Below are 14,028 nucleotides of genomic sequence, written 5' to 3' on the forward strand. Positions count from 1 at the left end.
GCGGTGAGTGCACGGCTCCCCCACTCCTGGCAGCTGGCCGCGGAGGCCTCCCGCACCGCCCCCGTTGCGGCTCTTCAGTCCGCGGAGGCTCTCCGCTGAGGAAATTCAAGCTGGTGTTTCTGGGGGAGCAGAGCGGTGAGTGCACGGCTCCCCCACTCCTGGCAGCTGGCCGCGGAGGCCTCCCGCACCGCCCCCGTTGCGGCTCTTCAGTCCGCGGAGGCTCTCCGCTGAGGAAATTCAAGCTGGTGTTTCTGGGGGAGCAGAGCGGTGAGTGCACGGCTCCCCCACTCCTGGCAGCTGGCCGCGGAGGCCTCCCGCACCGCCCCCGTTGCGGCTCTTCAGTCCGCGGAGGCTCTCCGCTGAGGAAATTCAAGCTGGTGTTTCTGGGGGAGCAGAGCGGTGAGTGCACGGCTCCCCCACTCCTGGCAGCTGGCCGCGGAGGCCTCCCGCACCGCCCCCGTTGCGGCTCTTCAGTCCGCGGAGGCTCGCTGCTGGCTTCGCGTCAGCGTTCCGTCCCACCCCAGCCCCGTGTTGTGCGACCCCTCCTTGCCACCGGCTCCTTGTCTAGATCCGTTGGTCGGATTTTTTACTCTAGTCTCCTGGCCCTTCGGTCCCCGACTCTTCCGTCCCCGCAGCCTGGCCCTCTCCCGTCGCACTGCCCTCCCTTGCCCAGTCCTCACCCCGCCCAGCCTCCTGTCCATCCCTTTCTTCCTCCGGTCTCCGTCGTCTCCCTTACCTCAGCCCTCTTTCTTGAGCTCCACCCTTATTCTTTGCTCTTTTCCCGGTTCGTCATCTCTGTGAGGCCCACTCCGGAAAGCCCCACTCCTGGCACTGGGCTCTTTTCAACCTTGGGCAAAGAGGGTGGGATTTGGGCGTTGTTTTCCCCAGAGACTTGACCATGAGAAGTGCGAATCTCATGGAAGGTGGGAAACGGTGGTTGTAGGAAAAATTCTTGGATGATTTTCACCTGTCTGGGGAGTAAATCTGGGTTATTGAAGAAATATGTATGAATTGGGGGTGACTTGAGAATGGGTGGTGGAGGTGAGAGGAGTGGCGTCGGCGGTGGCGATTTTAGCTCCTTGGGTTGGGCTGTCTTTTCGGAAAACCTTTTTCGTATCTTGACTTTCATCACTGACGATTCTTTTGGCAGTGCTGATGCTTTTTCGATCTCTGCTAGGTGCTATGTCATGATCATTTTACTTGGAATTTTTCACATTTCACCTCCCCCTTTTCTCGTTTCAACATGAAGCAGTGTCTGATTTTCATGGGGGTGCAAACAGGAATTACTGGGGATATGTTACTTATTCGTTTCTTCTTGAGTATATTCCAGTTATATATTTAGGATTCATGTGGGAGAAAGCTTAGAATAACGAACATCTTTGTTTTGTAGGATTTCTTTTGGGTGATGGAGTAGAGTAGTAATAAATTCATCATCTAGTTATCTAAATTAGATTTAAATACCATTTGGGCCAAATGACTATTTTATGCTTAATATTCCATACTGTCTGACGAATGAAATTGTTATGTCATTTACTTGGTCAGGTTCTTCTGTCTCTGTGCTTTGTGTTAGATACAAGATCCTAATTTTGTGATGTTGTCTCTAACGGTACTTCTTCTACAAGAAGTAATTATTCCAGTTTTTTGCTGTATTATGCAAACTCGTAACTCGACAGTTCAGAGATTATGATTCTCCTTTGTTTTTCCCACGCTTTATATGACCGTCTTTAAAATTCAGACATAGAAAATTAGCTCCAAGTCATCAAACATTGGGTACCTACTAGGTCTCTTAGGAGAGGTTATAGAAAACATTAGTTGTTTTGACTGGAAGACATTTAGCTGATATAAATTCATAGCATTTATTACTGTCTTGAGTTGTTCATACTAAGTCGAGTGATATTACAGTAAGTTAATACTAGTTGCAAAATTGCCTCCAGTTGGACCTGGGGAATAATTTTTCTCCTTTCATAGGAAAATTATCTTCCCTCCTCCCTTACCAGGCAGAAAAAATACAATTCCCCTCCTCTTTGCTTATGGATTTTTCTGAAGTAAACATGTATAAGCTTATTTTCTTAGGTGAGTAGCTTGGTAGAACCTGTGAAGTTGATCCTGGTCTGGCTGTTATGTGGCAATTTCAGGACAGTGCCATACATAAAATGTAGCTTATTGGCTATTATCGATAAATAGGATCTAAAGTGCTTATTGTGCACTCTGGGGATGTTATCGCCTGCCTTATGTTGCCTGCAGAGCTATTTAGTTTGCATGAAACACCCATTAATCTCTCTGTCTAGGAGGATTTTAGCGTGAATAGAGATCTTAACTTAGGTTTCTGCAGGTTTCCTTTGAATTTTTTGATTATTCACGTGGCAGAGTTTTATGGCTTCTCATGTCTTACTTTCTTTAAGCCTTTACTGACTCTCCCTCCCCCCAGGTAATTCCTGAAGCCTTGTTAGATTTTTATTAAAAAATTTATTTTATTTTTTAGAACATTTTTAGATTTACAGAAAAATTGAAGAGATACTGCGGAAGTTCTCATATACCTCAGTACCCAATTTCCGCCATTATTAACATGTTAAATAGGTACGGTACATTTATTACAGTTGCTGAATCCAACATTGGTACATTAATATTAACTAAAGTTCGTAGTTTACTCAAATTTCCTTAGTTTTTACCTAATTTCCTTTTTCTGTTTCAGCATTCGATTTCAGGATGCCACATTATCAGTTGTCTTGTCTCCTTAGGCTCCAATTAGATGTTTTTGGGGGATTGTTTTATACATGCTTTTCACTGTGTGGAACTGTTATGTTAATTATTTTTTGAGGCTACTATGTTGCTGTGTAATGCCATCCGATATCTTTGGCAATGAAAGATTGATCTCTGTTTTCATGGTCAGTGTCTGTAGTTTCTTATGCATTAGCAAAGGTCTGTAGAATCCATGTCATCTTGATGTAATTCTTCATGAATTATTTATTTTTAGGTCTATTAGAATTCCACAATTCAGCTTTCAAAGACTGTAATCTGTGGCAAAGCCTTGTTTCCTTGATAGCATTTGCTGCATTTATAATTATTTTGTTTTTTGTGTGTTTGTTTTGTCTGTTTCCCACAGCAGAATGCAAGTCCCATGAAAATAAAAGAAAGGTATTACCTTTTTTGTTCATTGTATCCCCATTGCCTAGCATAGTGCCAGGCTCACGGTAGCTGCTCAGAAGTATTTGGTAAATGAATGATGGTTGAATCTAGTAGTAACTGAAGCTAGTAACATATGTTACACTTTTTGTTATGGAAAAGTCTACATTTTTATTTTATTTTTTTTAAAGATGACTGGTAAGGGGATCTTAACCCTTGACTTGGTGTTGTCAGCACCATGCTTTCCCAAGTGAGCTAACCGGCCATCCCTCTACAGGGATCTGAACCCGTGGCCTTGGTGTTACCAGCACCACACTCTCCCAAGTGAGCCACAGGCCGGCCCTACGTTGTTTTTTTTTTTTTTTTTATGCAACTAATAGTTTAACGATTTTTGTGTATATAGGGACACTCCAGATGTTCACTGGGGCAAGGAAACCAATAATTTAGGGGTCTAATCATTCATTTTGTACTTTTTTTTTTGAGTTGAGCAAAATTAATCTTGTTTAAGCTGTTGTCAAATTATTTGCTCTTAATATAACACATAAAAGTATGTCAAACTATATTAAAGGTGTGTTCATGGGACTGATTTGAAATTAGGTACATTGTGTTTATTTAGCTTATCAAGAATTTAAGGTACTATGCTCCATAATGAAGGTGAATTGTTTCAGCACATGAAACAGATTAAGTGACATCAGCCTTGATGATCTTCGTATAAACTCTTATGGTTTCTTTATATTTCAGTAGTATACTGGTTTATAAAGGAATTGAAATATACAATTTGAAGCTTCCTTGAGGAGTCTCTCTTGTTACTACCTCTGACTATTGTCTTGAAATACAGAGGTATTTTTAGGAATGTCACTCAGTGGTTTATAGTAAAAGATTTTATTCTATACAAGTATTTTTGATTATAAATTAGGAATTGTAATGACAGGGAGGAGCACATATCTAGCCTAGTACTGCTTCTTTTTTCAATTTATATTAACTTTTTAAAATATCAATTCTTTGGAATTACAATATGCTATGTAGAGAAAAAGTGTTTTACTGTCAGAGACCAGCAGTACTGAACATGCCAAAAAAGAAAAAATCCACACAAAAAGTCATAACATATGGTAAATGGATTTAGTCTCCTTGATTTTAATAGTGTTTGTACTCTAGCCCTCAATTGTATTTTGTATTTCCTAGTCCAGAAACCTTGTTTTCCTTTCTCAACAGCATAATCTTCCAATCTCTTGAGGTGAAGGAGGGACCTGGCTATGTAGAATACAGGAGGGGACGTAAGAGGGTGTCAGTCTACCTGTTTTTTTTTTTTTTTTTAAACTTTTTGTTGCAACATATTGATTGCGTGTATTTATGTATGGGGTACAGAGTTATACCTTAATACATGTATGCTATGTGTGGTGACCTTTCAGGGCAATCAGCATTTTTGTCCTTGCAAAACCCAATAATTACTTTGTGATGTGCACATTTAATCTCTCTTCTAGTCATTTGGTAAAATGCAGTAAATCGTTGTTAATTATAGATTCCTGGGTTGACTGTACACCAGTAGGACTTATCTTTCCTATCTAGCTGTAATTTTGTGTCCATTACCCAGCCTCACACCATCCCCTCCCCTCTCTCCCCACCACAGTTCTTTTCTCTCCATTTTACAGTTCAACTTATTATTTATTTGTTTATTTTTGTTTTATTCTCTTTTTTAGCTCCCACATGAGAGTGAGAAAGTGTGGTATTTCTCTTTCTGTGCCTGGCTTATTTCACTTAACATCAATCTACCTGTTAAATAGACTTTTATCTATTCCTTCTGTTTATGGCTCCATCTTCCCCCTTACTTCTAGATATATTTGGTGCCAACAATTTCGGAGCCATTTGGGGTTCTGGGGCACAAATCAGAATGTTTCTCAGTTTTCCCCATTGTCAATTTAAAATCAGTCTTCACATAGTCTGTTAGGTCAGTTACCACTTTTCCATTTGCTTTCTAACTTCTAATTTGGCTAATTTAGATTTTCTGAGAACAAACATTTACGTTTAGGCATTTTGAATTGCTTAGGGTTTTCAGAGTTTTTAAAATAAAACTAAAACCAACTCATTTACATGCCTGTTCATAGTAACCTCATTCACAGTAGATAAATGGTAGAAGAAAGCAAGCGTACATCCACAGATGCATAGATAAACAAAATGTAATATATACATACAGTGGTATATTACTTAGCCTTAAAAAGACAGGAAACGTGCTATAACATGAATGAAACTTAAGGACATTATGCTAAATGAAATAAGCCAGTCACAAAAGGACAAATACAATATAATTTTTTTTTAAATTTAAAAAAAACAACAGAACCCTTTATATATAATTTCTTTTATCTCTCTTAGAAGGAAGTCCACGGTTTTTCCAAACGATCTGTGTGGCCCACATTGCATTATGTGGCTCCTCTCCATCTGTTCATTCTTATCTTGACCATATCTCCCACCTTCTCTCTCTGTTCAGCCATGCTGGCCTTTTTTCAATTGTTGGAACTCCTTCCTGATCTCCATCTTGTTACATACCTGCTCTTTCTCTTAACTTGATTAATTCCAGCTTATTTTAGGTTTCGTCTTCAAGTCACTTCTTCAAAGAAGCCTTTGCCAACTTCCTCAGAGTAGTTTAGATTCCTGTTCTTTATATTCTGAGTACTCTGCACTTCTTCTTGCTATCTTTAATACAGTTGTAATTGTTTACTTATTTATTAAAATATTTGTTTTTTATTTGGTCTGTAAGTTCCACAGGGATAGTGTTTATGAATTTCTTGTTCATTGCTGTATTTTGAACACATTGCATAATGCTTGGCATATAGCAGGGGCTCACTAAATATTTTTTGAATAAGTAAATGACTTATGTTTTTACCCTAGTTTCCCAAGGCCTTGAGTTAGCTTATGATGATAAATACACGTAAAAGAAGATAATTAAAAGGAAAAACAATGAAACAATGTAAAAAACTAACCTAGGAGGAGAAAGATTTGCTGTCCCAAGTATCTGAGATGAATCAGTGGTTCAAGTTGAGGAAAATTACTACTCAGAAAAGGCCATTGGGTTTATCGAGAGCTATTGATAATTTTTAGGAAGTAGTTTCAGTAGAATTTTGGGGAGTCAAGAAGGATTCAGAAGTAGGCACAGGTATAAATGGTATATGAAAGTGAATTTGTGATTTAACTAAATTTTATGCTTTGGGGTTCTTAAGATACTTTAAAACTCTTTATTATAAGAAATTTTAAACATATAAAAAAATACAGAGAAACACCAAGGTCAAAGGTTCAGATCTCTGTACTGGCCAGCCACCAAAAAAAAAAAAAAAAAAGATAAAAAGTACAGAGAATAGCATCATCAACCCTCATTAACTGTTACTCAGCTTCAGTAATTATCAACTCATGACTTAGTTTTGTTTCATATATATAGTACCCCCTACCTCCATACCAAAATGAGTTATTTTGAAGCAAATACCACATATTTTATTGTAAATATTTTGGTATGGCTGCTAAAAGATGAAGACTTTCTTATTGAGTTATTATATACATTTGTGTGTATAATTGAGGCTTTTATTTTTGGGATACTCTCCATTTGCATGTTTTTGAGACTTACTAAATATTTCGGGATGTCTAGATTAGTGCTGTCCAATTGAACTTTCCATGATGGTAGAACTGTTATATATCTGTGCTGTGTAATATGGTGATGGTTAGTGTGTCTAGGGAACTGATTTTTAAATTTTATTTAATTTTAATTACAGTAGCCTTGTGTGGCTAATTAATCCTTTTTCTGGCCTTCACCCTTCTCTTAAAGAAGAATACCCTTTTGGAAATTACATAATCAAGGTGAATTAAGTTGAATATAATAGAAAAATAGGGATGCAAATAGATTTTAGGCCACCTCTGGATTAATGATACTTTGTAGTATTTAAGGCTACAAAAAAAAAATTCTACCTTTAAGCCTTTTAGATCTCTGTTCTTGGTGTCTAGCATAATGACTGTATACACAGCCATTAAATGTTGCATCTGTGCAGTCATTAGGAAGCTGGATAAATAGGTCTTTCTCTCTTTTTTAAGGTGGTGACCGATGCATCATCGTATTGTCATTAAGTAAATAGGAAAAGACTAGATGGCTGTTGAAGTGATAATGATAGGATGTTGCTCTTCATTTGTAAACCTTTTACGTTTATTTATCAAGTAGTTTATTATGGAGCATTTCTTTCCTTTTGCCTGTGAAACATTTATAGTTATTATGATATGGAGGGAAAATGCTGAAGTAGGAATTAGGAAAACTGAACTCGGGTCTTTCCTCTGAACTTATAAATTATGCGCTCTTAAAGAAGTTAGTTTAATCTCTGTGCTTTGGTTTCATCATATGTAAAATGAGAAGAATCTTTTTTTTCCCTCCCATATAGCATGGCCTGCTTAGATGGTCCTCTGTAGGCTCCACCCAGGGACTTACTGTCAGCACCATCTCATATATTCCTACGTACTTAATTCTCATTAAGCTTTCAGCAATTGAAAATACGTCCATTCTTAACTGTAGCATCCCTTTTGTACTTCACTCAAAATTCTTTAGTTGGGACTAGCTGGTTATCTCACTGGGTTAGAGAGTGGTGTTGGTAACACCAAGGTCAAGGGTTTGGATCCCTGTACTGGCCAGCCCCAGAAAAACCCAAAACAAATTATGTGTTCAAAATCTCTGATATTGCAATAATCATAGTCCTGCAGTCTAAATACTCACTTCATCCGCAATTTGATCGATATTGTCCTGAATACTGTGATAATTTATTTTTATTTTTCACAATTTTTACATTTGTCCTTGTTACGCATTGACTTGTGTCCCCTCCTAAATATTGGAAAACAAACTTTAAAAAAAAAAAGACAACATTCCATACTTCTGACACCAAATATAGGGGTGTTTTTTTCCCACACCAAGCAATTCTCTAATTTTTAGTGGACATTGACTAGGTGTCCTGCGATTTAATTCAGTTATAATACTCACTGGAGTTAGTGCAGACCCCACAGGTTAAGGGCTCAGTCTTGCAAGACTTCAGTTCAGATACAATTTGTAAGTAGTGGGTCCCCAGATTAATCATAACTTGTTTTTTATTTTATTTTTTAACCAAAAGAACTTTAATAAGCTTTTATGGCACTGCAATTAGAGGAACATTAACCCATAACATGCAACAAAAATGTTTTTGCCTTTTGGAACTATTTAACAAATAAATTTGACATTACAATTAACAGCAACGTATTGTTGTATTTTTTTTTTTTTTTAAAGATGACTGGTAAGGGGATCTTAACCCTTGACTTGGTGTTGTCAGCACCACACTCTCCCAAGTGAGCTAACCGGCCATCCCTACACAGGGATCCAAACTCACAGCCTTGGTGTTACCAGCACCACACTCTCCCAAGTGAGCCATGGGCTGTCCCAACAGCATCATATTCTACCGAAGAAAACAAACGCAACTTATTTCAGCTTTCAGATTAAAAAATGTATGTTCTTTCTTCAAACTCAAGTAGCGTTTAGAAAGTTTGGTTTTCCCTTTCTAAGCTCTAAAAGGCTATAATTTTTAACACAGTTGCACACAACCATTTTCACATTGGAAATGATCATGAGGAATGGACAGGTTTAGTCTAATTAAGATTAATCACAACTTCTGTCTGAGCTGGCTACAAATTAGAGGTTCCATGACTTCCTCTTTGGGTTTGAGCATTTGCTAGAATGACTCTCAGAACTCAGGGAAACACTTTACTGATATTTTCCTGTTTATTATAAAGGGGGGAACAGCCACACGGAAAAGATGCATATAGGGCAAGGTATGGGGGAAGGAGCATGGAGCTTCCATGAGCCTGGAGCATCCTGTGATGGCAGAAAGTAAGGAGGTGCTTAAAAGGATAGAGTCATATTGAAAGGGCACAGAAACCAATGTGAAAGAGTTCCCAATAGGGAAAACTGCAGTAATTTGAGCAACAAAATAAATAATGATAGTATTGGATTATAATCCATAGAATTAAAATGTCCGTGAATATGTACTAATATAAATAAAGAAGGGACAGCTATTCCTTATAACAGAATTCAATTACTAAATGTTGACAGAATGAGGTAAATAGAAAATCACCATTAGAACACCACAGTAATAATTGCTGCAGGTAAAATCCCTTTGATGAAAGCTCAAATTAGTGGGCAAAAGTTTGAGAACAGGATATTTGCATAGCCTCAACGTATGTCTCCCAAGATACTTATTATTTACAAAGGGAAAAACATTACCTTTATGGTAGAGAAACCCTGTACACATCACCAATAACCAAGCGGTCAAGGTTAACATCACCAAAAATAAGACATTAATATGACATCTCGTACCCCTTGCTGTCATGTACCTGGAAGGAAACGGTCAGTTGTGGTAGTTTTGCCAAAAAAATACATGACTTCAGTATAATCATGAGAAAACATCAGACGAAGGTACATTGAGGGACTTTATGCAAAATAACTGACCAGTATTCTTCAAAAGTGTCCCTCTCAGGAAAACAAGGGAAAATGGAGGACATATTACAGGCTAGAGGAGACAAAGAAAGCATGAAAACTAAATGCAATGTGGGATCCTGGATTGGATTTTGCAACAGAAAAAGGACATTAGTAGAAAAATTGGTGAAATCCAAATAAGTTCTGTAGTTTATTTAATAACATTGTATCACTGTTAATTTCTTAGTTTTGATGATTGGTTAAGTAAGATGTTAGAGGAAACTGAAAGGCATATGGAATTTTCTGTACTACTTTTGTAACTTTTCTGTAAGCCAAAAATTACTTCCAAATAAAACATTAAAACAGTCCTGTAGGTACTATTGTTACTCCAATTTTATCATGAGGAAACTGAGACACATAAAGGTTAAGTAACTTCTTATGGTTACATGGTTAGTAAATAGCCAAGCTGGGATTTCAACTCATTAGTCTGGTTCTAGAGCTCAGGTGCTAAAACACTAAACTATACTACCTTTCCTTGATAAAAATTTTATGTAGGTGGAATATGTGCAGAAAGTACAGGATTCTTAGGTGTTCTTTAAACCTTAAATGTGAAAAAACTGTAATCATCTCTGGAAAGCAGAGCTATACTAACTAAATCTGTTAGAAAAGGTAAAATCTGTTGAATATTTCTCAGATACTTTGCAGTACTGGACTTTTGTCATTTGTATGAAAAAACTTTTTTTTTTTTTTTTATAAAGATGACCGGTAAGGGGATCTTAACCCTTGACTTGGTGTTGTCAGCACTACACTCTCCCAAGTGAGCTAACCATCCATCCCTATGTAGGGATCTGAACCCATGGCCTTGGTGTTAATAGCACCACACTCTCCCAAGTGAGCCATGGGCCAGCCCCGTGAAAAAACTTTTAATTACATGTAATTTACAGTTAAGAGAGTAAGGTGAGCAACATTATAGTTTTTAGTAAAGTTCAATGGCTTTGATAAAATTTGCTTGTCTTACTAACTCTAATACCGAGTTATCAGAAACATATCAAAATGCTTTCTCTACACAAGGAAAATAATAGATTTATTTTATCATGGAATTAAAATGTAATATTCAAATGAGAATTTTTCAGTTTTGAAGAGAAGGCAAAGGGGCAACTGAAAAAAAATCTTTAGATTTGTAATGATATCTTTTAACAGAAGATAATAGCTGGTTACTTTGCAGTTGAGATGTGAACAAGAATAGAAAGGCTTAAGCTGAAAACTAGTGAAGTTAAGTCAGTATGGAAGAATTTCCTGACTGAAAGGGTTGTAGAGATATTAGAGTAAGTTATGAAATCACCTGAAGAGTATTTTCTTTTTCCAAATAGAGAAATGATTTCTTGGAAGAGCTAGAAGTGCACAGACGGAACTAAGAGTATACATATGATACTTAACAGATCCTATTTTGGGTTCTATTGAACCATATTTGTTTATGATTAAATATTCTTGTTTGCTAGGTTTAGTTGGTCTTACTTGTCTCAGTATTTGCTTCCTTTCTATCAGAACTTCTTAATGATTGATTTTATTTATTCAATATTACATAAATCAATTTATTATATGGTATTGGTGGGATAGGAAGAAAAACATTAGAGCTTATTGCTGTATGATGTTTGTTTGCAAAGGGTAGTAGGGAAAAATATAAAAATATTGAAAAAAAAAACGAATAGCTACAGTATCCAGGATAAGGTTAGGCTCTGATTGAAATGATCATTTAAACTTCTTTATCTAGGAGAATAAAATTAGCGCACTATTACAGATTTTGAAAACTGACAATATGTTGGAGAGGAGAGTAAGCTAAGGAACTTTGAATGAATACAGAAGAGATGCAAATTATATTTGTTTATTTTTTGCATCTGGCCCAGGACCCTGGACCTTGGTGTTATGAGTACCACATTCTTAACAAACTGAGCTGACTGGCCAGCCCTGCAAATTATGTTTTAAATTTAGATGAATAAATGAATGAATAAATAAATAAATAAATAAAGATGTGTCTAATCTTTCTGTGAAAAGGAGCTGTTTTAATTTCTGAAAGTCTTGAGATTGTAAGTGGGTAAGTATATGTGAAAGGAAGCTAACGTATTGAATATACAGTGTAAAGGGACCATTTAAGTGGACTTTTCTCTGGAATTTTGGGGTAATCTAAATACAAGGAGGAGACACTGGCTTTAATGCTGATCAGGTAAGACATTGAAATCCTGATCTACTATTTGGAGAGAATTTTAAAACAAACAAAAAAACTACCTTGAACTAGTAGGACAATTTATGCTCTATGCCAAAGTGATATATAACTATATTTTAACGTGTTTATTGCCAGTTTTAAACTCCATGAGAGCAAAGAATCTCATTTACTAATTTCTTGCGATTTTGAAAAACTTGGTGTGGTGTAAAATTTGTTGTTTTGCTGGAGTTCGAGGGAGAATATTTTCAAGCTTTGTTTTTCCTTCTTGGGTTTTAAGTTTTGATTACTTCATTATTGTAATATCTAGAAGTATTTTTCCAAAGTCAGAAATTATTTGCTTAGGGCCGGCCCGGTGGCGCACTGCTATAGTGCGCCGCTTGGGAAGCGCGGCGGCGCTCCCGCCGAGGGTTCGGATCCCACATACAGACCGGTTCCCGCTCACTGGCTGAGCGAGGTGCGGGAGCAACACCGAGGGTTGCGATCCCGTTGCTGGTCCCGGTCCAGTATGGGGGCGACACTGAGGGTTGCGATCCGTTGCCGGACACGGAAAAAGACAAAAAGAAAAAAAAAAGAAAAAAAAAAAGAAATTATTTGCTTAAAATACGCCATGGGGAGAAAATTTAAAAGAGATTGCAGTCATGGTTTTGAGGAACAAAAAGTTTTAATCCGTTTCACAAATAGGCACTAAGTGGTTGAGTCTTGTGCACTGTTGCTTCATCCTCCTCCAAAGCTTGTATTCAAAAAGAGAGATGGTGTTTTTTACTGAACAGACCAACCTATGCTTTCTTTATTTTTTCACTCTCAGTGTCAACTTCTTCATAAACAGAATATGTTAAATTTAATGTAGATAAATGTATCAATCTTTTATCTATGGTTATTGATTTTGTCTTATTTTAAGAAGCTTTTCCATAGCCTGAGTAATGAAGGTAGTCTCCTGTATTATATAATATGTAGGGTGTTTTTGTTTTGCTTTGCCTTTCACATTTAAGTTTATAATTCACCTGAAATTGATTTTTATGAACTATGAAGTAGTCAGATTTCATTTTTTTCAGTATGGATATGTAATTATCTTATATCATGTATTCACAAGACAGAGCTTTTCCCCACTGCTCTGTCATGTCAGTTTTGTAATAACCAAGTGTGTACGTAAATTCATTGGGCTGGTTCTGGAATTTCTATTCTGCTAATCAGTGTATCCTTGCAATAGTACCAAACTATCTTACACTATAACTTTATATCAAAATTATTGATTTCCCAGAGAGCAAATCCTTTTTTATTCAAGAGGACCTTGGCAATTCTCATCTTTTCACCACCATGGGGAAGGTTTTTAAATTAGGGCTTCAGTTTCTTTCTTTTTTTTTTTTTGTCTTTTTTCCGTGTACGGCAACGGATCGCAACCCTCAGTGTCGCCCCCGTACCGGACCGGGACCAGCAACGGGATCGCAACCCTTGGTGTTGCTCCCGCGCCTCGCTCAGCCAGTGAGCGGGAACTGGTCTGTATGTGGGATCCGAACCCTTGCTGGGAGCACCACCGCGCTTCCCAAGCGGCGCACTATAGCAGTGCGCCACCGGGCCGGCCCAGGGCTTCAGTTTCTTTAGTAGACATAGGACCAGTAAGATTTTCTTTTTTTTAATTTTTCTGGGACTTTGTACATTTCATCTAATATTTCAAATTTATTAGCACAAATTATTCCTATTACTCTTATGTTTTTATGTCTGCAGGATCTGTAATGATACCTTCGTTATTCTTTAATACTGGTTATTTGTCTTGATTAGGGTTGCTAGAGGTTTGTTAGTTTAATAGTTTTCCAAAAAACTATTGATTGACCTTGTTTGAACCTCTCTATTGTGTGTTTTCTACTTCATTGTTTTTTGCTATTTCTTTTCTTGTTTCTTTGGGTTTATTTTGCTGGTCTTTTCTGACTTCTTGAGAGATATATTGTACATAGCTCATTAATTTTTAGCTTTCCCCCCCCCAATATATGCAGTATATAACTGTGTGTAATTGTATAAATTTCCCTTTAAGTACTACTATAGTTGTATTTTGGAAATTTGACATGCAGTGTTTTTGATATTCAGTTCAAAGTGCTTTCTAATATCTATTGTGATTTTTCCTTTATCCCGTTGGTTATTTAGAAGTGTATTGTTTTATTTCCAAACACTGGGAACTTTCTAGTTTTCTTTATATATATATATATATATATATATATATATATATATATAT

General features: G+C 37.1%; 1 protein-coding gene across 2 annotated transcripts in view; it reads left to right on the forward strand.

Annotated features, from left to right (window-relative positions):
- The first annotated feature begins 347 nt into the window (after positions 1–347).
- Positions 348–14,028, forward strand: part of RAB6C (RAB6C, member RAS oncogene family) — an 86,828-nt gene continuing 73,147 nt past the window's right edge. For both annotated transcript variants that reach the window (XM_008579449.1, XM_008579448.1), the window contains exon 1: positions 348–399. The gene's annotated coding sequence lies outside the window, so the exon portion shown is untranslated. The remainder of the gene's footprint in view (positions 400–14,028) is intronic.

This window comes from Galeopterus variegatus, unplaced genomic scaffold (assembly GCF_000696425.1).
Source record: "Galeopterus variegatus unplaced genomic scaffold, G_variegatus-3.0.2 Scaffold1888, whole genome shotgun sequence".
In the NCBI taxonomy this organism is placed as follows: Eukaryota; Metazoa; Chordata; class Mammalia; order Dermoptera; family Cynocephalidae; genus Galeopterus; species Galeopterus variegatus.